We start from the raw sequence: 25,570 nt of genomic DNA, 5'->3' as shown, positions 1-25,570 counted from the left end.
TTCACACAGAAATATGAATAATAACAATGGCATCTCCTGTATGGTGTCAGTTTGAGCCAATTATAGAGTCTTCATCATTTGGAAAAGCATACAAAATGGACTTTCACAGTACAGAAAAGTGGATATTCTTGACATGCCATTAACACAAAACAAGTTCTTTCAAGCATGACAAAAACTACAGCATTTAGAAAAAAGCCAATGACAGCCATTGGGCCACATTATGAAAAACTTTTACAATTCTAAGTATGTGCAGGAAAGAACATTTTATTGTATATTTGATGTGTTGAACTTATTACTTTTAAACTTGCACATTCCTTAAACCTTTTTCATTTCTAATGTCATCTGACATTGTTATGTGTTGGTTCAGGCCTAGTACTGTTTTAAAAGCATTAATTTGGCACTGGTACTGTAAATAACCCAAATGATACCCAACCCGTATTACAAAAATAACTATTTGTTTTGCTCTTTTTTGATTATTTACATTAACAATTTACTATTATAGATTCTCTAAAAGGTAATATGAAAAAAAAAAAGCATAATGATGCAAATTAAACCAGAAGTCAGAATGAACACCGCAAGTTGAATAACTTTACATGGATTGAATTGGGCCTGCTAGAAAACACACAGCAGCCACCTAGCAACCACTTGGCAAAGCACTCAAAATAACAACTGACTAACACCCTAGCATTGTTTCAAGCATTTTTGCAAGGGCAAACACTCCTTCAATTGCCTTCAAAAGGTTTCGAATGCACTTTCTTCTGAGATCTGGAGCTTGTCTGAGCAACCCTGTCAATTCGAAGTCCTTTTGTGGAGAAGCTTGTTTTCGGAAACTTTTACAAAGTCTCTGGACACCACAGCCATGCACAATAAAAATAATGACTCTGCCTGGCCCTACTACACGCTTCACAACTTTATGGGTATTAAGCATTTTCTGCTTCGTAAATTAAATATACTTGCATTTTTATGACTGCCGGGACACTCCGCAGGTGTAGCTGTAATGCAGAACCATCAAAGTGTGCATTATATCACGTTGGTCTGTCGTGACAATGCATTTTGTGAGGAGATAAGAAAATGATGTAACCCAGACATCAAAGAGGGTTTGTCATGCTGGAAAGACCATATTAAACCAGTCTGAACTGGTTGTCCATCTATGCTCATGTTGGCTGTTCGCTTATTTTAGAGGGGTTGTGATCACTGTATAGCTAATAATATTAAGAGACCACCTTAAACCATTTTTAAAAATTGTGATGGAAAGCGGCTGAAGTGTTTTACAAATAAATACTAATACAGTCGAGATCAAAATTAGAGAACAGCCAACAATTTCATTTTTTTTCTGAAGCACAGTGAAAAAAAACTTTAAAACAGTATGAAAAGTGAAATTGGTGTCATGATGTTGATGTTAATGAGCCTATTACTTCTTTACAATGTCACTAACTCTAGTCCCCCAATAAGACTGGTCATCAATGAAAAACAAATGCACAAAGGAAGGATAATGTAGAGAATCTGATTAGACAATATCTTCAACATTGCAGCTGGTATTGCTCACTAATTCAGTACTGAATAAGGTAAGGGTCTATATGCCAATAAACAACCCCAAATCAGAAAAAAAGTTGGGAAAGTATGAAAAACAAATAAATAAAAAAATGTGGTGATTTCTAAAATAATTTGACTGGCCTACCTGCAGACCCGACCTGTCTGAAATAGAGAATATTTGGCACATTTTAAAGTGCAACTATTTTAAATGTGTTGCAAAAAAAACAATATTGGAAGACAACTTTATTTTAGGAAAAAAAAAAATCATCATGAGGAACACATTAGATAATGTTTGTTGTATTGTCTGCAATGAAATACAAGTCAAAGTAAATTTAAAAAACACTCCATATTTTTTAATTTGAGCTTTGCACACAGTCACACCTTTTTCTGATTTGGGGTTGTACAGTTTTAACAGAGTGAACACCTTTATGCCAACACAACATAAAAAAACATAAGAAATGCTAACTGCATTGATGTCAATGAACTACCTTGGTGTTAAAACGACATCAAAATATCATCTAACTTTGTCCTGTAATAATTTTTACACATGTTTTGTATGGGAGACAAAATACAGTGCAATATCTTTTGGATATTATAATATCCAATAATAAAATGTCTTTTGGATGAGACAATAAATCGAGGTCCTGACACTCTGTGGTCATTAAAAATCCCATGGCACTTTTCGTAAAGAGTAGGGGTGTAAGCCCGGAGTCCTGGCCAAATTCCCTCCATTGGCCCCTAAGCTGCCTTTCCACTTGCCACGACATTTGGACACAACTGTCGAAATACGCCCCCTTGTGGTAGTCGCACAGAATTTTCAGTGTTGTCGTGCACCATGGGAGAGGAGCTGTTCTCGCAGTGTCCGAAATAAAGGAGTGCAAAAGCAAGAGCCATTATTCTATGTGCGTTCACTATGGTTGAATGAATAAATGAATGAATACTAGAAACTCATAGACCGCTAAAAAAATATTGCAGGGAATGTGGAGAGAACATAAACAATTATATTTTTATTAATTACATTTATGAATAGAAATGTTTTTTTTAACATAGACTTTTTCTGATTCAAAAAATAACGAAAAAAATCTACAATTTCTCATCTCGTGTGCTCGGACCTGCTTGGACAACACTGGAATACATCACATCGGCCGGTCGCATTCGGTCTAGTCGCAGGAGTTCAAATATTTAAACGGATCTGCACCTCAAAATCGGATCCGAATTTCCCGCATATGGACATGATCAGAACTCCACGCAGCTCCCGTACTACTCTCCATTGGAAATGAATGCCTTTCGGTCTGTTACTTGTCGTTTGTTGTGTGTAGTGGAAAGGAGGTTTTACCCATTATGGCCTCCCAATCAACACTATCCACTGAATTGGCTGTATCACTGTCTCTCCACTCCACCTATATAGTTGGTGTGTGGTGAGCACACTGGTGCCGTTGTGCTGTGGCTGCCGCTGCATCACCCAAGTGGATGCTGCACACTGGTGGTGGTGTGGAGACCGCCCCTCATGATGGTGAATCGTTTTGGGTGTATGGCCATACATGATAAATGCGCTATATAAGTACACATTACATTACATGTTGTAATTTGAAATAGAAACTTCCAGATGAATAACACTTTCTTATATTAAAATAGTTTTGTGTCATTATTTTAGTGGCCAAAAGGGCATAAATGTATGGATGTCAATCGGACATCAAAGTTCAAAAAATCAAATCAATATGCATTTTTGGATTGTATTTAATGACATTATGCTTGATGTCAATTTGATGTTGATTTGACATCAAGGTATCTGATGCAAAATTTTTAAAGAACTTGAAATTTCTGCAGTAACCAAACCATCAGTCAACAGAATTAAAAATGCTAGCAAGACTAACCTTTGCTGAGGAGCATGTTGTGTGGACAGAAAACTGTTGCTCCTTCAGCAACATGTGGTTTCTTCCCTGCGTTCCTCACCCAATCAGAAGGACAACAAACCCTGTTGCAAAGCAAAATGAGTAAAGCAGTTTCTTGAAGCTGATAATGTTTAAATAATGAAATGGCTAACACAGAGTCCTGATATAAACCTGATTAACAATCTATGGAAAAATACTTGGTGACAAACTTATAGCAATGAAATTAAATTAAGTTGTGGCTAAGAAACTGTCAACAAACTGTAAGAATCTGAAAGAAAAGAATATTACATCTAATACTTATTTGTGACAGCTGTAACCTTCAGAAATTTTAGTTATTCATGTTTCATTGATCGCTGTTCTTTAATTTGGATCTCCATTGGATATTCATTCATTTACATGCTTTAACTCCTCCAGCTTATATTGTATGTTCTGCTAACAGTGGAACGGTGAACACTGCAGTGGGCTGCATTGTGGTCCATCTCATATGTGTTCCAGGTGACAAATCATTGATTTATACAACCCTTACAGCCTTTGGAATTTAAGCCTCACACATTTCATTCATGCTGGGTCCAAAGCCACGTGCAGAGCTCTGTGTGTTTTTCCACAGCCGGAGTTTGAGCCCTCACAGTCAGAGACAGACAGAATGCATATGAGGAATGGCTGTTGACACCATCTGTATTATTTCCAGTAAGCACTATAGAAACATAATGTCCCCATTTAAAATTAGAACGATGTGAAAATAGGCCGTCTAAAAAGAGAGGAAAAATGTACACGGATATTGTTTATTTGAGCTTATTCTGTGTTAAACAACGGAGAAGTCAAGCTAAAAAGAGCATCTGTAGCACTTTTAAATCAACTACTGAGCTACAAAACTGCTTATTCTCCACTACAAATGCTAAACAGCCAAACAAGTTTATACATGTTGATTATGAAAAGCCTGTCAACAACAAGAATGAAAGTCTACAGACAGTATCAATGCCTTTTTATTTCTTTGATTTCTTCTAAAGCTCAATGGTGTCACTATCAATGCCAAGCTAATCAGTGTATATCTTATCCCTTATGTTCTGTCTGGGTTCAAGTTGTCACAAGTACTGGTTACTTGTACTTGGCTATTGGATTTGATATTTTGTGTCATTTCAGGCTCATGAACATGTATACAATCTTGCACACACATATTTGTTTTTGAGAATTGTGGGGACATTACATATGTTTTCATTGTTTTATACTGTACAAACTGTATTTTCTAATGCCCTAACCCCACCCTAGCCCTAAACCCAACCTTCCCAGGAAAATGTGTATAGTTTCACTTTCTGAAAAAAAAACCTCATTCTATGTGTTTTATAAGCTTGATGAGAAATGAGGACATCAGCAATGTCCTCATACTTCACCACCTTCTTGTAATACCTGTGTCATGCCTATGCCATTATACAGATTTGTGTCCTGATGTTAGAAAAACACACACATGCACACACGCACAAATAAATATACATATATTTGGGTCGGGTCGATAGACAATGCCATCGTCCATCGCCAGTGGCTAAAAGACATCACGATGCTGAAATGGTAAGCTACAAATAATTAATTCATAATGAATGAATGAATTATACATAAATAATTAATTCACCACCGCCTACGACGTTGATTTCATCGCCCATCCCAATGTTTTACATTACACACCATATGATGCTAAATTGGTCGACATCACCCAACCCTAATTTATATAAGGTGATCAACTAGCCTTGAATTGTGTTTTCATTCACATTTATGCATTTGGCAGATGGTTCATTACTAAGTATATTTGTTTTAATGCCACACATTTTTTTTTTTTTTTTAAATCAGTTGTATGTTTTTGTGTTTTTTTTTTTTTTTTTTTTTTTTTTGCAGTTCAATACTAAATAAATTTAAACTTTGGAAAAAAAAACATACTGTATTAGGGCTTGGCTGATATAAAATTTTATATGAATAATAATGATAAGCTCTGGAGTTTTTTTTTTTTTTTTTTTTTACTGTATATTAATCTTAAAGCTAACCACACAGCAGAAATGTGCAATAATGGGAATCTACAAGTGTGTTGATATTAGAGATTTACTGAATTTTCATAATATATGTTATGCCACTTAATGGACCCTCTAATGTTTGTGGCTTCATTGTTAGGGTACTCTTTTAAATCTGGTAGCATTAACAACTTACATCGAAATATATATGTCAGTATTGTTCAATATAAAAAACAATTATCGAGATTGCATTTTTGCCATATCACCCAGCCCAATACTGTATAGTGTATATATAAAGTATTAAGGGATAATATAAAGTATTATGTATATATAATGTAATATAAAGTATTAGTGATTAAATGCTATAGAAATTATTTACTCTAATTTTATTTTGTTTGTTTGTTTGTTTACTGTGTTAATGATTAAATCATACATGTGAAAGGTTTACGGTGTTAATTTCTGTCATTTTCGGAATGTAATTTGTTTGGTGATTTACACTGAATCTGAAGTCAACGAGACCTGTCATTTGAAACTTCATATCTACATTTTGAACACAATTCAAAGGTCTTTTTTCAGATTTGTTGGATACTTAAGCAAAAAGTTACCTAATTTTGTACAGTGAAACGTATATCGATTTTATACATGTAATCATGTCATCCCAACACTGTATGACTATTTTTTTATTTATTTTTTTTTTGTGAAACATAACAGAAGTGTTTTTACATTGAAGTTCTAATAGAAGGTTAAGGTAAGTAAAATATGACAGGAAAATGGACTATTTTTTCTTAAATAGCTTGAGGTAGAATAATTATTCGCAAACCCTCCAGTGGCACCAAAAACATCCCTGGAGTCAAGGACCCCCTGGTAAGGATCCCTGTAATAACTTGCAAACACAGTTACTTAACATAATGCATGATGTCCATAAAATACATCAAATGTAAATGCACATTAGTTCAAGTATAATAAACTAATACACCCTTGCTTCGCCTAGAGTTGATTCCTGAGAACAGCTACATTAAAAAACAATCTGCAAATGAATTCAGGAGTAATAAATATGTTTTCACATGCAACCATGCATGTACATCTACGTATAGAGGAATGTGTGAAATATTAAGTTGAGGACTGGAGCAAGCATGCAAATACACAAAGAGCAAATGAGCTGATATGTTTCTGAGTACATTCTAAGTAATTTCGAAGTAGCTGGAAAAACAGGTTCTATAAAAACAGGACTGCACCAGTTTTAATAAGTGACAACTTCTCACACAACTATTTCTGGAAGATGGTGGCAGACATGAAAAATACAGCCAATGTTTTGTCTTTAAGGGATAGAGACACCACGTCTGCATGGATTGTGTGTTCTTCCTATTGCAACTTTGAGGGTGTGCTGGTTGTTTGTGTGCTTGGTTTGTTTGGTCTAGGCCAGAAAAAAAACATATATAAACATACAGTCCTGATCTGCTTAATGTTCAAAGTCATTTGTAAGACCGAATCTACCGCCACAAATAAGAATAAAAAAATTATAAAACACAAATCATACAATAAATGATCCTGAATCATGCTGTTTTATATTCATTAGGTAAAAAATTAAAAGCTTATAAAATGCTTACGAACACGAATAATTCCTCTGTCACATACAAATGAAGGTCTGCTATAATGAGGCATATTGCTGATGCCCGTATTGATTTGTAGTTGGGAAACACTGACTTTGATGTGAAAACATAGACATGCTTGAATACCCTGTCGTTTTATACAGAAATTGCATGAGATAGTGTCCTGTGGTTGGTTTGTTTTGATGTCTTTGGTCTGTGTTATGTTCATATATTTTTTTATGAACTTCTGTAACAATAACACCATAGTTAATGTTAATCGAACCAGTAAACAAACCCTAAATTACAATGTTACGTTCAACATAAGATTCTGATATTAAAGGAACACTCGCCTAGAGTTAAACACTTGAGTTTTGTTTTTTTAATCCATTCAGCTGATCTCCAGGTCAAGTGGGAGCACTTGTAGCTTAGCTTGGCATAGATCATTTAATCAGATTAGACCATTAGCATCTTAATTTTTTTAAAGAACTTTGTTGTCATATCATGACTGCAGCAGACAAAGTTATATTACAAAGTGCGACCGACTCACTGCATGCAGGTGGTCACCTTAAGTTACCTTGCTGGGGAATGTTTTCAAGTGCTGAGTAATGTCATTGTGCCTGTTGAAGCAGTGAAATTTCTTGATTATTATGCTGAAACGACTATAATTCCTAGCCTTATCGGCCTAGAAAATAGCAATTTTTTATTTTCTGTTGGTCTTAGTACACAGTGTAACAAGATAATAGACAAGCTTTAAAAAGAAAAACTATTGTCTTCTGTTAACTGCTCCCACAGTAGCAAAAATAAAATTGCTGGTCAACCGCTGGAATTCTCCTCATACCATGGTCAGACGAACCTGGACTGTGTATTTGTTGGACATTCTCTCGATAGAACTCTCAACTTCCCATATAAATGGTGCTAATGTGAAAATTGTCAGTATATGGCATTCAGCTTTTGATGTTGTGTCATCCTTTTTAAAGTTTTTGAAGAATTTCTTTGTAAAATTAATTAATTAGTTAGTTAGTTAGTTAGTTAGTTAGTTAGTTAGTTAGTTAGTTAGTATGTTTGTTTGTTTGTTTGTTTGTTTGTTTGTTTGTTTGTTTGTTTTTTATTTATTATTATTATTATTATTATTATTATTATTATTATTATTATTATTTACTCATCTTTTGTAGTCTAGCAGGGGTGGGATGGGTGGGAGTGGGTTTTAAATTTGCACTTATTTTTTTATTTAATATTGTTTCCAGAAAAACTCAATAAACTGTTGTTAACAAAAAAAAGGAAAATTATCAAAACTCTATTTGAGAGAGATGCTAATGGTCTGTTCAGATTCAATTATTTATGCTAAGCTAAGCTAAAAGGGCTCCTGCCAGACATGGAGTTCATCTGAATGGATTTTAAAATTGTAAAATTCAACTGTTTAACTCTAGGGGAGTTGTGAAATGAGCATATCAAACAAGTGTTCCTTCAATTAATCTCTTAATGTTCTAAAGTCTGTACCATATACAATCTCTGCTAAACACGGTTGTTGGTACGCTCATCTTGTTCTCTACACACACTCTGGTGATTTACTGCCTGAGTGAGTGACCACTGCATTCTCCAAATGAACTACTACTAAAAATATTTCTGACCATGTCAGCCTAAATCTCTGTGGCATGTACAGAACTGAGCAGCCAGCTGATAATGCAGTGATGGTGCTCTTGTGGTGGGCTGAGAAGTCCGTCTCGGTTCTTCAGGTGCACAGCAAGCAAATTGCAGGACCAGAGGTACTGTACATCTCTGCTCATTTGCATATTCTTATAATAGTCTGTCTTTCTCCAAAGCACTTGCCTCCAAAGACAAAAGCTTTAGAAGAGACATGAATGCCCAAATAATGGCAGTTAAAACAGATCATGTTTAATCAGAATCAAGGTAAGCAGCTGCAGAGAAAACCAGATGTGCAACATTGTATTGGATTATTAATGGTAAACAAACAAAAGAGAAGAGGGAATAACTCACTTATCTGATTTCATATATATATATATATATATATATATATATATATATATATATATATATATATATATATATATATTTGACACGATCAGTACTCACTTATCTGGCCGATCACATGAACCGTTCGTAAGTATTACAGGTTTACAAGCAGTGGAAGTTGCATTATAAATTCTTATGCATCAAAAATGCACTCCAAACTTTTTCTTCATTGAGGTACGTCAAATTACTCTTCCATCACTTGCAATGTTTCCAAATTGCATTGTCAGTCGTTTTGCTTACCAAATTTGTTATCCGTTTAATCTATTATTTTCAGTAAAGCTGTTTCTGACCAAGAATTGTCCAAACTAAATGGTTGTAAGAGAAAAAATAAATAAATAAAAATCCAGGCTCCAAAAATCCTGATCAGAGCATCATCATTTATGTTACTTGAATTATTTTTTAAGTAGTTACGTTTCTTTTAAATACATGTTTTTGTTTACATTACAGTATGTTCACTTGAAATATGATATTTATGATTATGCCAATTATTATTAATAATTGCATATTTTTTACATTTAATTTATTCAGCAGGTTATGTATTGATAATACATTTGTTAGTCTTTGGGGGGCTGATTTAAATAATTATTGGGATCTAAATACTATGACCTCTCTTCCCTTCTGATAATATAAAGTCTTTATTTATTTATTTATTTATTTATTTATTTATTTATTTATTTATTTAGTTAGTTAGTTAGTTAGTTAGTTAGTTAGTTAGTTAGTTAGTTAGTTAGTTAGTTAGTTAGTTAGTTAGTTAGTTAGTTAGTTAGTTAGTTAGTTAGTTAGTATATTGACACATTACTCTGTGTTGGAATGATAAATCAATAAACTCTTTGATTACCAAAATCCATAACAATATTTTCTTTTGCGTTATGTAGAATAAAGTAAATAGTAGAACAAAGATAAAACAAAAGAGTGATGTCATACAGTTTATAGTACCTATTTTATTTGCTGTAATTGTGCAAATACCAAAGCAAATAATTAAAATATGATCACAAATATTTAGTTTTAAGCTGACAGCGTATATTTTATTTTGTCCAGTACTGGAGTATTGTCTCTATTTCATGGTTTGTGTCTATTGTGAATAATTTTAAGACAATTACAAATGTCGTAATACTTCTAATAACCTCCTTCTTTAGTTTAAAAGTTAGTAGGTAAAAGGTAGTATTCAAAATAATAAATAAACCTAATAAATTTTTTAAAGCAAAATAAAAACCTAATTTTACATTTGATATATGTTATGTCAAATTATTGTATTCAAATATACAATCATAACTCTTTTTTTTTTTTTAATCGGTCAACATCAGACTCCAGACTGAAAACCATTTGAAAACCCTTAGAACAGCAAAAATGTCCATCCTTATCACCAAGCTGCATACAGTATACAAAAAAATTAACATTGGAAATTCACTCCCGCAAGTAAACGTGCAGCAAAACACCTTTCCAGTTCCATTTGTCCTTCTAATAAACCCACTGCTGTATAAGCTGTATTATATCGGGCTAATATAGCATTCTGCAAGCCTTGCTAAAGTTCTGATCTGAACTGCTGACACTACGTTCGCAGTTAAAGGCAGTAACAACTGGAAATCGGGCTGCTGGAATGAACATAGGTCTCAACAGACACGTCAGATCAAACCAACAGCTCACCTGCCAAGTCAAGTGAAAGCAAAGAGAGAAGTGCAGTGACAGTGCCAAAGACATTACTGCACTTCTGAATACTGAGCAACTCAAGAGAAACAGCCAGTAGATTTTTTCTTATTCCGGTCAGTCAGTCCCCTTCATGAGAAAAGCCAGAAGTCTTTGATTAAAACTCTGAAACTATTCGCCTGAGAACTGAACTCGACTCCTGAGAGCACGGCTGGCAACTTTGTCAGTTTCGCTTGATGTATTAAAGCCTGGTTAATATTGGCAGTACTTCTGCCACACGACTTGATCCTTCAGAACTACACCTGCGTATTAAAGGTTTGGGGTTGGTAACATTTTTAAAGGGATAGTTCACCCAAAAATGTAGACTCTGTCATCATTTACTCCACTTGTTCCACCCTGATTGAGTTTGTTTCTTCAGCTGTATACTAAAGAAGAGAATTTAAAGAATGCTGAAAACAAGTAGCCATTGACTTCCATAGTATACTATGAATGGTGATGGTTAGCAGTTTCCAGCACTTCCTTCCTTCGGATTAGTCCCTTCATTCATCAAACTGTAAAGAACTGGCAACGTTTACACAGCTGCAACCCAGTACTGGGAAACACCCACACACTCACATGCACTCTCATACACTACGTGAAATTTAGTTTATTCAATTCACCTATTGACCTTATTCTCCGCAGACGAGCGGGCGCTGCCATTTGAATCTTTTTGGCACGAGACTTCCGGTCTCATTCACCTCCATTCATTTTTAGACATTAAAAACTGCTCGTTTCGCTGTTTGATGTTGCAAACTGATATTTCCTTGTTATATTATTCTACTTGGTCTGTATAGTCATGCAAACATTTGTTTGTAGAGCAAGTAGTTTGACCGTTTTTTTGCCGTTTATTATTCCTTGTCATTTCTCCCATTGGCGACTGAAACGGAAGTTCTAAGACAATCGCGAAAACAGGCGCACTTCCGCATTTTAGAATAAGGTCAATACTGCATGTCTTTGGACTATGGGGGAAGCTAAAGCACCCAAAGGGAAACCTACACCAACAAGGAAAACCATGCAAACTCCACATCTCGCAATGTTTGGACACAACAAACCAAAAATATGTAGCCAGCTATTATAACTTCAGTCAGTTAAAACATCACAACGATCGGAAAGTTTCTTGCAATTACCTTTTGCAAACAAGCTGAAACATGATTCACTTATAAATATTCCCATTTATTTATACATTTTAGTTTTTTTTTTTTTTTGTTTGTTTTAGTTAAATACAATAACCTTGTCCAGCGAGGACTTGAACCAGCAACTTTCTTGCTATGAGGTGACAGTGATAACCACTGAGCCACCACAAATATTTGTGTTTTGCTTGTGTTGAACTAAACAAACATACTCAAATTTTTGGGACAGCTTGAAAATGAGTAGGTGGCTCAGTGATTAGCACATTCACCTCACAGCAAGAAGGTCGCTGGTTCGAGTCCTGGCTAGACCAGTTGCAATTTCTGTGTGGAGTTTGCATGTTCTCCCCAAGTTCGTGTGGATTTTCTTTAGGTGCTCTGGTTTCCCCCACAGTCCAAAGACATGCGCTATAGGTGAATTGGATAAGCTAAATTGGCCGTAGTGTATGAGAGTGTGTGAATGCAAGAGTGTATGGGTGTTTCCCAGTATTGAGTTGCAGCTGGAAGGTGAATCAGCTGCGTAAAACATTTGCCGGATAAGCTGGCGGTTCATTCCACTGTGGCAACCCCTGATAAATAAAGGGCCAAAGCTGAAGGAAAACGAATAAATGAATGAAAATAAGTATCTTTTTATTTTTGGGAGAATTATCCCTATAATGATTTAGAAAGAATAATTTCATGCTTGCCAATGTTTTATCTATTTGATCCAAAATACAATAAAACATTGTCAAATATTATTATTAGGTACTGTTTGCAAATCTAATGATCACAAGGCTGAAATGTCAGCAGCCACTGCTCAGTAAGGAGTGTGCAATATTTACAGTCAATAATAGAGTAATTGCTGTTTTAACAAGGTGCAAGTTTACTTCATCAGGCATGTCACTCATTTAGCAAACAAATAAATAAATCCAAAATCAAACATCTAAAAGCTTTTTTTGTAATGAAGCCTGTTAGAAAGAATACACTTCAAGCTGATACTGTAGGTCTCTGTACAGGCGTTTGTTTTGAAAGGCTGACAAATCATTATTGAGATTTGTTATTATTGCAAACAATGTCTTTCACACCAAAAGGGCCAACACTAATTTCAAAAAGATACAGAAGTGCTTATAAAGATCAGATCTGTTAGCTGACGTATGTATTTAGCGGGTCTGCAGTGTTTAACACCTTGTGATGGCTTTGACCTGCCGATTGGTCAGTTTGAATGTTTCAGATTTGAGTTTTGGTCATATGGTCAAGCAAGTGATAAAAGGGCAATCAAACTGTGACTCTCTCTCTCTCTCTCTCTCTCTCTCTCTCTCTCTCTCTCCCTCTCTCTCTCTCTCTCTCTCCCTCTCTCTATCTCTCTCTCTTCTCTGGCACCCTTACCTCTTTACACCTTCTATCTCTTTCTCTACCAGGTGCAGGTTTACATTTAAGATGGGTACAATTAATACTATAACAATACGCTGAGCCATTTTCATCTTCAAGTATTCTGTGAATTAAAAATTTCTTTTTATTTAAAATGAACACTTAACTGCTTCATCTTGCAACACAAAATCATTGCATAACTTAATAGCAATGTTCTTGATGTTGTAACTGCTCTTATTTTCATTGTTGGTATAAGATTGCAGCAGGTACAGTAGTTTTGACTAGAAATGAACAGATTTTACACTATCATGCAAAAAATGTTTCTAATGTCCTTTATAATAACTACACAATATGAATCATATATTAAGCATTAGCAAATAGTTAATTCATTATTTGTTAAGCATTAACTCTACATTAATAGACATTAGTAAGCAGTTTTTAACTGAAGCTACAAATGCTTTATTCCTGACTTGTAGTGTATAATGTGCTTAATAACTGTATTTTACCCTGGCCGAGAAAGCTTAACATGCCACAATGTAAGAAAGTACATGCAATTACAAAAAAACACCAGCAAATAAAGAGACGATCTTCCTCAACTTGACAGCACACGGGTTGCAAATTGGTCACAACACAAACAACTTAAGAAATGCGCAGCAATTTATTCACAACACAAACAACTGAAGAAACAGGTTTCTTCATTCATGTAAAGATAAATCTTTTGCAACCTTACATAAAATAAAATCCTGTACAGTTTAAACATTACTAAATATCATTGAAATGTTGTATTGTAATACACTGTAAAATTATTGTATTGGTGTTGTTTTATACAATTTTATGTTGTATTTTGACACTTCTGTCATTTAGAAATGTTCGAACTTTACGGTAACTTTATTTTTTAGATAAGATTTACATAGCATAAATAGTCCTCATTTTAGATTAGGTCTCAAAACTGCTAAAGCACTTAAGCACTTAACACACATAGTAACCATTACTATATGCCTGAATAATAAAATATTAAAATGTTGATTTGAATAGTTTATTATTCATTTACTTATGCATTAAGCTGAATGATCTTAAAATAGCAGCAACTATTCTTAATTAACTGATTGTGAATAATGTAATACATTTTTTGGTAATGAAAAATATTCATTAAAAAAGTATGAAAACAATCATTAACCACATTATAAATGCGCGTAAGTCAACACAGCATTTGCATCTGTATTTTTAAAACGCTAATTAACGTTTATTAATGTAGAGTTAATACTTAATAAATATTGAATTCACTATTTGCTAATGCTTAATGAATGCTTTATAGTGTGTAGTTATCATAAAGTGTTACCAATGATATCTATCAGTATGTGACTTTCAACCAGCATAACAAAAATAGTTTCTGAAGACAAGCATCTGTTGCACCTACAATATTGTTGAAGAATGTGTCATAGGTTTAAACGAACTGAATTTATTTGAATTACCTTTTCATTGTGAAGTCTTTACTGTCACATTTGATCAATTAAATGTCCTCTCTGCATTAAAGAGCTATGAAACCCCCCTCTTTCGGTTCAAGTCTACCTCGGAGGAGACGCATGATTTTATAGTTTACAAAGATAAAGTGCAAAGAAAAAAACAGTAAGTAATTTGATGTCCTGCTACATTTGTTATTCGTAATTTCATATACACAAAACCACAATTTGTTATATTATTATAAGGATAATAATAATGTTTATATAAACATTATAAATGAGGAGGACTTCTCTCCTCCTCAATCCCTGGGTCTGAATGGAGATACATTGGATAGCAGTGCAGCATGTCTCTTGCCCTGTCTATTTCAAACACTTGCCCTGCTGATAATCTGGAGGATTTTAAAAGTAGGCAAACACAGCAGCACGGATATAGGTGATGTGTCTGAATGGTAACGAACTCAACTGATAAAAGACAAAGTCCGCCATTCTCATACAGCTCTCCCGACAAAATGCTTGCTGCAAACCCACAGCTGTGCTGTATCGGTTTGGACAGCATCGTGAGAAAAAACTGGCCATGTAAGAGTGTGCACGTGAATGTGAAAGAGTGTATGGGTGTTTCCCAGTACTAGGTTGCATCTGGAATGGCTTCCGCTGCGTAAAACATATGCTGGAATAGTTGGCGGTTCATTCCGCTGTGGCAACCCCTGATCAATAAGGAACTAAGCTGAAGAAAAAGGAATGAATGTAAGGTTTAGTAAAAGTGACAGGTGTGACCCCTCAGAATGTCAAATGGCCATTTTGTGGGATTCGTCTGTCCAGAGAATAAAGGTACCATACAGGCTATCTTGACAACAAAGAAAAGACAGACTCAGGGGAGATGGTCAGAGAAACTCCCTCACACTTTGCCACTGGACCTGGGATGTCTTCAGTCCCCAGGGGGGAAAACTGTGACAGGTGGGATGTTTCTGAAGCTGGTCTCCGGGGCTGTAATCCTGGGACACGGGTACGAGAGAACACCAAGACAAGATCAGATGAGATGTGGGGGATGCGAAAGACCGACAGAGAGGAAAAAGGCAGACAGGCAGAAAGGGAATTTTTCCCCTGTGAATGAACACAACAGCTTCCCTGCAACACACACACACACACACAAGCACATGTTGCCTGCTTGGGCAGTTCTAGCTTAGCATAAAACAATTAAAGAACACGACATGATTAAAAGAAGGATCTTCTAATACACGTGTTTGTCATACCAGCGACGAATTTAAACAGGAGCAGGTCAGGTCAACGGCTTAAGATTATTGACGTTCTTTATCCTGCCATCTATGCGTGCTGGTTGTTAGTAAAAACACACATTCCAAAAGATGTGCCAACAAACATACTAAATGAACCAAAACAAATGGTTATTCCGACTAAAGTAGCAAAAAAAAGCAACTCACAATCCTGAGAAAACTACTACAAACCACTGTGTTTCATTCATGGTGGTGAGCCAGTCCCACAGGGTACAATCAGACTTGACAGAACACTGACGAAAGGCAGTCTAGAGCCACACCAACAAAGCCCTAATGCCTGAACCAGGCAGCCAATTCATATTTATGAGACAAACCCCACAGAGAATCAGAACATTAAACATGAAACCGAAGCCCAGAACAGCAAAACACACTCCAGCACAGCCTCACATCATCAATTTCTCTCCAGGGTGTTGACTCTAGATCAGTTGTCCACTTCAATGCATAGCTTAATGATATCAGAAGGAGAATGATGAAAGATGATTCCAGAACAGCTAAGATATAAATGACAGGGAATAAGTGCTTCCCTGCTAAGTGAAAAACAAAAACATAAATCACATCCAGAGAAATATATTATTCACAAACACCCCCTGTGGATCATTTTCAATCAACTCTTTTCACACTAGAGTTGCTTTCAGAAGCAAAAGTCATCACAGATTGATAAGTGCTGAATGTGCGACTTCCAAGAATTAGATTTTGGCATTGTCAGTTGTTTCAATTATATAATAATAATAATAATAATAATAATAATAATAATAATAATAATAATCATAATAATACTAATAATAATTGTTATTAATATTAAATATGAATAATAACACAAACAATAATAAATATACTAATAATTATTGTTATTATTATTATTAACATTATTTTCATTATTATTATTATTATTATGATATTTATAATATTAACAATGTGGGCAATGCGGTGGCGCAGTAGGTAGTGCTATCGCCTCACATCAAGAAGGTCGCTGGTTTGAGCCTTGGCTCGGTCAGTTGGCATTTCTGTGTGGAGTTTGCATGTTCTCCCCACATTCAGGTGGGTTTCCTCTTGGTGCTCCAGTTTCCCTCACAAGTCCAAAGACATGCGTTGGCTAAATTGTCTGTAGAGTCTGTGTGTGAATGAGTGTTTATGGGTGTTTCCCTGAAATGGGTTGCAGCTGGAAGGGCATTCGGTGCGTAAAACATATGCTGGATAAGTTGGCAGTTCATTCCGCTATGGCGACCCCAGATTAATAAAGGGACTGAGCTGAATTTTTTTTAAATAATAATAATGATAATAATATTTTTTATTATTATTCATTCTTAATAATAACATGAATAATATTAATAATAATAATAATAATACTGATAATAATAATTTTATTAATTAATAATAAATCTTCTTCGCAGTATTATTATTGTTGTTGTTGCTGCTGCTATTGTCATTATTTTTATTATTTTTATTACCAAATACAGCATTTCTAAAACAGCAGACTAAAAAATTAATAAATTAATAAATTTAAATTTAAATAATTTAAATTAAATTAATAAATAATATGTTAACAATAAAAAAATAAAAAATAAACATCCAAAACAAAATCAAAGTCAGTCTTTTGAAATTATACTGACATCTTATGAAACATCTAACATGTTAATTTAGTTTATCCTTGCTTATTCATATGTTACTATAAGTAACTATCAAAGTCTTAGTAGCTTTTGACTTGCCTCAATTTTTTCTTCAATGTAGTAAAGAAAGAAAGTCACCTATATCTCGGATGGCCTGAGGAGGGCTGAATTAACCGCAGATTCTCATTTTTGGGTGAGTCACCACTTTCGGCTATACAACTCTGTTGCATAAATTGGTAACAAATCAGCCCATGGCACCGCCTGATTTGAACAATGAAAAGGTGGATTAAAACAGTAATTAATTTCACCCCAGCAACTTTCATGAGCGCCTTAAGAAAGCAAAATATAAAGCAACATCGGCATCAAAAAAACAACCACACCTTTATTTAAAGCAACCCAATACTGTCTTTCATACTTAAAAAGCAGACAATGTCATTCCTGAAGGACACCAAACGTGGCACAACACAATAAACCTTTTTCTATAAAGCAATTGGATACTCTTAACTCACTTTCATTGGCAAAAAGCAGACTTAATTAAATTTGTGAATGACGCTAAATGTGAGACAATTACGCATGCAATTTTGCGCATGGATGATGTCAGCGTATTGCGTCATTTCATCTTATTACAGCGTCCACTTTTCGGACCTGTACGTGTGTCCTCACTCTATCTCGCGAGCGCGCGCCTCTCCAAGTCGCCGTTACGCATAACCCAAGCGGCGGACGGGAAGCTGGACACATCGCAAAATGTCACCACACGAAACCAGCAGTCGTAAATCCACCGCCAGGCTCGTAGAAATCCCACTTATTATACTGACTTCATCAATTAATCATCGGTTTTAATTAGCTCAAGGCAAATATACTTCAGCCACTACATTGAACGTGACCCGTTCTCATAAATCTGTCTCTACATATCACTGAATCTGGCACAAAAAACTGGATTTCTTGGAGAAAGACGCCACACTGAAATGCCACTGGAAGAGGATTCATTTCACACTCTTTGACACTGGCAGTGAATTATGAATAACTGGGGAAGGACTCGTGTAAGGTCATGACAAATGTTTGATCCAACGTGTTTTTCACTTCATTAATAAGACGCGTAATGGGCATGGAGCGATGCGCAGAAGAAACACCGAAGTTCTGTTACACATACAGCGCATTTTCATTCAACCTTTGAGGTTCGTCTTCAACAACAACAACAACAGCCAGAACACCAGAATTTACATACGCTTTAATAGAAAGACGCATTGTCTTAACCTGCGCACAGGATCATCGCCAAACAAAATTAGCAATCACTTAAAATGCCTTACAGTTAAACATTTTTAAACTCGTCCACTTTTCCAACTTGCACTCATTTCCAGATATAAGTTAACTGTGCTCACGTAAATTAGATGTATACTACTTATAGACTTTCTACACAATATGTAAGCAAAATATGTTGAAAAAAGATGCACAGGAAAAACAACACATCATATGTTTTAAAGAAAAACGTGATGCTTCACAGTGCTATCTAATATCTTAAACAAATCAAGTGAACGTTCACAGCTACAAGTGTTTTCTCGCACGTAAAACACAATAAATGTTGTTTATGATTAACTCACCCATTAAGGAGTCGTCTGTCTCCTCTGACCCGCCGGCATTCTGGCGTTTCTCCTCTCCCGTTTAGTCTTCCTTCACTTTCATTGATGACGAATTCCTCAAGAACGCGAGCCCGTGGTAGGACGAGGATGTTGCTCATACAGACTGAAGCGCTGAGAGAGAGAGAGAGAGAGAGAGAGAGAGAGAGAGAGAGAGAGAGAGAGAGAGAGAGAGAGAGAGAGTCGTCACTGGCCGCAACCAGCCGCATACCAAACACCGCGCGCGGATCCACCGGCTGTCTGTCGGTCTGCTTCATGCAGCTGCGCTCTGGCGCGCGGCCACTGGTAGCAAGGGTGGTGGCCAGCCAGCGTTTATCTGTAAGGCATCTCTCAGGACTCGACGGTCCGGTTTAATTACTCTGAATGAATGTGCAATTAGTGGACGACTGAGCACTTTTCTCGCCATCTACAAAATTGAAAGTCACGCATAGAGATCGTTTCATAAGAAGTTGTCTTATAGTGGAAAAGCAATGGCAAAACGGAGTTAATACATCAGAAGCTCAATTAGCAAGTGTTATAAATTTCATCACTTAAGAAGCCATTATATATTTGGCGTCTTCAATTTATTTGACTGCTTGTTTTAATCCGTCATTACGTAATTATAATTAGTATTACATGCATTATGTTTTCACTATACACACATAAAAAAATGCTGGGTTCCATACAATCCATTTGCGTTGGGACAGCATGAAGAAATTAGGTTAACTTAGGCTACTGTAAAATAATACTGGTTGCCTTAAATTTTTAAGCTGAATCAAATGAACCATTCATTAATTTTCTTTTAGGCCCTTTTAGTCCCTTTATTAATATAGAGTCGTCACTGTGGAATGAACCACCAACTTATCCAGCATATGTTTTACACAGCGGATGCCCTTCCAGGCGCAACCCATCACTGGAAAATCAAATTAACCAAATTAAATAAAACCAAATTAATCAAATTAATTAAAAAATTGACCAATCAGTCCATGTCATTGTATTAAAGTTAATCATGCTCTAACCTAATTGAGTAAGTTATGCAAGCAGTTTTAAGTCAGTTTAACATAATTTAAGTTCAATGGACTCTAAGTTAATTTGATTCAGCTTAAAAATAAGGCAACCATTTTTTAAGTGTATAAGTAGTTGGAACAAACAACAGCCATTTTTTGAGTGTATAAAGATTAGATTTTTATTGACTTTTAAAAAAATATTTTTAAATGTTTTTATTTTTCATTTTATACCATATTTAAAATACCACAGTTAAGTACGCTTTACTTAAGCCATTTTATATATACTAGTTCTCTATCTTTAACAGAGCACAACCTATCTTTATAAATCCACACATTTTCAAATTAATCAATATTCTTGACATTCTTCTAAAAAAAATAAATCCAAATTAATTCTCACTCTAATTAAATATTTTTTCATTGTTAAAGCATACAGGCTGAATAAACAATATAATGAAAAATATCAATTAATTTACCCCCACCCCCACCCCTGCAGTCTCTTTAAACTGCAATATCCAATGAATAGAAGATAATAGAAAAAAACTAAACAAAGTATAGCATCAAGTATCAATTATACAAAATATTGCAATCATTCTGGATCCTGATCATCGTTTTGTGCAATAAACATGGAGATTTTGTCAGCAGCTGATGATCAGATCTTTAATGCTTTTTTGTACCAAGTTCACCCGAGCTGTGGATAATTCTAACATTATAAAGTACTGAAGTTGTACCAACACTTGTATGTGCCCAAATTATGCGAAGTTAAGCCAGCCAGCCAACAGCTTTTTGTAGCTTGGTAAGATTCAATGTAGAATCATCGCTTAGTAATAGAATGGAAGGATTCACCAGTACAGGATATTCAATCATTTTAGAAAATATAACACAGACCTCAGTCCAAAATGTTTGTACTTTTCCACATTCCCACATCATATGAAAAAAAAAAGATCCAAGTTCCTGGTCAAGACATTTATCACAGAGAAGACTAAAGGAGGCGTTGATATGTCTTTTGAGTAGATTCCAGTACAGGTTCTTTGACAAAAGATATAGCGAATGAGTTGGGGATTGGGATTTTTAGATGAAGTAAAAATGTTCTGCCATACTCTATTCCAGTCTGTGACACCCTCTTCTAGTTGACAGTCTGTTTCCCAACTGAATTGTATAGCTAAATGCTTTGCTATAGCCTCTAAGGCCTTTCTGTACATCCATGAGGTAAAATGATTAGTAGAGGACCACTTTATTTTACTCTTAAAATCTTGCACCATGTCTCGACAAACTTCACCCTCTATCCTTTATTTTCTTGCTATGTAAATTGCCATTTTGGCTTTTCCTACGACAAAAGTAATCATACATTTCACTCTCTCTCTCTCTCTTTTGCAAATTTGAAACTAAAAATTAAACAAACCTTAGAAAAAAATAACCTTTAAAGTGTAGAGAGAGAGTTAAACTGATTTTATTTTAAACTTAACTGCAGAAAACAAACAAAGCACAAGAAAACATCTACATCTCGTTTAAAAAAAGCATGTAACTGATCTATTAATCCAACCTTAACAACATGAGCTAAAACATGATCTTTTGCAAATACATCAAATATAATTGGTCATCTGATAAACAAGGCTACAGCTCTTTGTAGATTAACTATTAAGCAGTTATTATACAGCCAGTTCTTATAATTACCATGCTGGGTACAGCAGAAAGGAGAAAAAGATGCAGGAATGAAGATCGAGCAACTAGGTCAGAGCATCTCTGAAATAGAAAGGTTTGTGGGTTTCTCCAGGTCAGCAGTGGCACAAGTCAAAATGTAAGTAATGGTTATGGAAGGAATCTGTCACAACAAAGTACCTCTCTCTATGTCTGCAAAGCAGTCAGGGTGCCAATATGATGACCCCAGTCCACCACAAAAGCACTTAATTTGCATGTGCGCATCAGAACTGGACTTTAAAGCAATGCATGTTTTCTTTCTTTCCACGTGGACAGCAGTGTATGTGTGCGATACTTAGGGATGTGATAGTATCATGCTGCACTGTGCGGTGACGACAAGCTGGTGGAGGGAGTGTGATGTTCTGGCCAATGATGGATGTGCATGGAAGTATATTTAACAAGTACTTTATACTTGAACATATACCTTTACTGGCCAATTTATTAAGTCCAATTGCAAAATTCCAATTAGCTAATCACATTTCATGAAGCATGAATCATCTCAGTCTGGTTTCTTGAACATAACAATGAGTTCGCAGTACTCAAATGGCTTCTACTGTCACCAGATCTTAATCCAATAGAGCACCTTTGGGATGTGGTGGAACAGGAGATTCACATCATGGATGTGCAGCTGACAAATCTGCACCAACTGCGCGATGCTATACCTTGCTATACCTGGAGTACCTTGTTGAATCGATGCCACGAAGGACTAAGGCAGTTCTGCTGCCAGAATCTGTTCAATTGAATTCATTATAGGCTGATAGTTTTATTGTACTGCTTGTTTGTTTTAGTATTTTAATTTTGATAATTAGTAGAAATGGTATTTTTGTTATCTTATGTGTGTATGTTTTAATGTATATAAAGGTATGTGGTATTTTAACTTTTATTTCTATTTAGTATATAATTATGTTTTGCAGATAATTTCTTGTTTGGTGAATTGTAAAAAATCAGACACGTGCTTTTCTTTTTTTTTTGTATTACTTTTTAAAACTGTCAGTTGGGTTTAGGGAAGGGGGTGGGCGGGTCACTCTGTGCTATTGAAAACACTATTGGTTGGGTTTAGGAAAGCAGGAGGATGGGTTAGTCGATTGGATAGTCAGTCAGTTGACAGTGGCCTTTGGGGATTTTACATGAGAACAGCAGGAGCAAATGGCACTTGCCTGAGAAATTTGAGATCTCAAAAAGCGTACACAGCGGCCTGGTTGATTCGTGAAAACAAAAACTGCAAAAAAACGTATCTCCTGAGACGTATTTGGTGCTCTCCAGAAATGTATATGGCAGTATGTTTTCAGAATAAGCCTTGGTTGTAATAAAGCAAGAAAAAAATCTATTATTTTGCACATTCTAGAATCTTAATAATAATAACATAATAACAAGCCAAAAACATTTTCAAGAGCAAGGAATCTGTCGTCATAACCCGCTTAAACTGGCTGATCACAGCTGTCAACACACTTCATTTCTGTGATCTCTCATCACTCGACTGCACTGAGCTACCTGTGGTTCTTTCACTTTGAATGAACCTGGACAACTCCTTTAACTTTCACAAACTTCAACAATGATAGCATTAAGTATTACCCCTCTCTCAGACCTGTGCCAGACTCCCACACAGGCGGCGCAGACTGGCAGTTTTACCCCACACACAGACAGCTGTTCACAGATGCACACTTCATTTCTCTGTGTCTCATCAGAACGCTCTCCGCTCCACTGAAATCAGAACATCAAATGCAGCTAAATCTGCCACCTTAACCGATTCACTTCTACTGATAAACAGATGGCATTTATTAAAACACAACCGTCAATCAAGCAAGATTAAAGACTGCATCCTCTCACATTTAAGGAAGAAATATTATAGAAACAACATCAACATTTGCCAGAGTTATGATTTAGAGAAAAAAAAAATTCAATTGCAATTTACAAATTAAAATTTGATTTACTACCATTTCATAAAAAAGCCACAGGTTTTAACAGCACCAAAGAAAGACCAAGCATGATCACAAAGTACGCTAAAGTATTATGCCAGTGGTTACCAAAGTGGGGGTCGCGAGACAACAAGCAGGGGTCTCTTGGTGATATCCAAAAGTCTCACATATATTTTAAACTATTAGGGGTTTCCAGTTGCTGGCAAAGGAGTAAGACGTGTCTAGTTCGAGCTGCCACTGATCTCCTGCTATATGATATAAAATCAGCGTTCTGTAATAAAACACTGTGTGATCTCTGCTTCGAATGCTTTTCTAAAATAAGAAAATAGTAGAAATACAAGCAAATGTCGGACAAACTACGCAAATACAAATAAGACGCAGCATCTGGTTCTGGGCCTAAAGCCGCCTTGTCTTTGAGTTCCACCGTCACCCGTTCACGAGTGACCTCATCCCCTCTGGTCAGCCCGGAGAAAATGGACTCGATGGACTTGAAATCGGAGATTCTTTACCTCCTTCTTTAAAGGCGGACATTTTAGGGATGATTAAGTCCGAGCTGAAAAATGCACTTGCCGATGACTTCAGCTTCCATAACAATGAAATAAAAGCAGTCAAAACTGAAATAATAAATAGCATGGTGGCGATACACTCTAAAACAGACCAAATGAAGAATACGTTCAAGGAAATGGAAGGTGGGCTATCAACATGGTCAGACGAAGTGACAACTTTGCAAACAGTGGTAATCGATTTGAAAGCAGAGATGATTGTCCTGAGAGAAAAATGTGAAGACATGGAGGGAAGAATGAGAAGATGGAACATTAGGATACTAGGCGTAGCTAAGACAGAGGGATCAAGTTTTATGAAGTCGGTTGCTAAGAGTATCGCTACAGCTGGAAAAAGACGTACTTGTGGATCGTTTTGCATAAAAGTCTTACACTGAGACGTTTGGATGGTAAGTCACGGGCCATCGTGGATAAACTTAATTGTTTCCAAGATTGTGTCAAGGTCCTGAGACAAGTGCGGAGTCAGGCCCACCTTCAAGGTAGTGGGGGTCGCAAGTTACTAGAATTGTTATTTTGGGGTCACAGGCTAAAACGTCAACAAAATCCAACCCTTTCTATGCGTACAAATACAAGTGCAGCCGTTTTGAGCTCATTTCTGTTTAATAATGTCAGAATTTACCGATATTTTGGAATGGACATGTGAATGGTCGTCCTTAACCGTGTGAACAGCTTTTTTTTTTCTTTACCCGTAAAGTTGTTCTAGTAATTTTTAGGATATTTACCACTATTGCTGTGTGAAAGAGACTAATGATACAGCCAATTGTGTGAATGGGGATGATTGGGAGGCCGTAATGGGTAGGGGCTAATAGAGGGTATTTGGCCTACTCTTATGGGATTTTTAATAACCACAAAGAGTCAGGACCTAAGTTTAACGTCTCATCCGAAAGACGGCATCCACTGACAGTATGGTGTCCCATTCACTTTTACTGGGGCATTAGGACAGCCCCCTGCTGGCCTTACTACCACCACTTTCAATAGTAGACTAGTTTTTCCATGTGGTCTCCTATCCAGGTACTGAACAGACTCAGCTTGGCTTAGCTTCAGTGAGTAACTGGTCTTGGGCTGCAGGGTAATATGGCTATTGTCTTGACAAATTAAGATAATAACAACAGTGTTTTAAATTAAAATATATATATATATATATATATATATATATATATATATATATATATATATATATATATATATATATATATATATATAAAGGGTGTCACGATCCTCCAAATC

General features: G+C 35.7%; 1 protein-coding gene across 12 annotated transcripts in view; it reads right to left on the bottom strand.

The window, feature by feature from the left end:
- Positions 1-19,294, bottom strand: part of htr2cl1 (5-hydroxytryptamine (serotonin) receptor 2C, G protein-coupled-like 1) — a 186,930-nt gene extending 167,636 nt beyond the window's left edge. For 8 of the 12 annotated variants that reach the window (XM_087258325.1, XM_087258331.1, XM_087258324.1 and 5 more), the window contains exon 1: positions 19,151-19,294. The gene's annotated coding sequence lies outside the window, so the exon portion shown is untranslated. Of the gene's footprint in view, positions 1-3,407; positions 3,509-19,150 lie in introns of all 12 variants that reach the window. The other 4 variants (XM_087258326.1, XM_087258333.1, XM_087258327.1 and 1 more) reach the window with 1 other exon arrangement.
- Between the last annotated feature and the right edge of the window lie 6,276 nt (positions 19,295-25,570).

This window comes from Danio rerio, chromosome 7 (genome assembly GCF_052040795.2).
Source record: "Danio rerio strain M-AB ecotype USA chromosome 7, GRCz13ab, whole genome shotgun sequence".
In the NCBI taxonomy this organism is placed as follows: domain Eukaryota; kingdom Metazoa; phylum Chordata; class Actinopteri; order Cypriniformes; family Danionidae; genus Danio; species Danio rerio.
The sequence above is the reverse complement of the archived record's forward strand: the minus strand, read 5'-3'. Positions and strand labels throughout refer to the sequence as shown.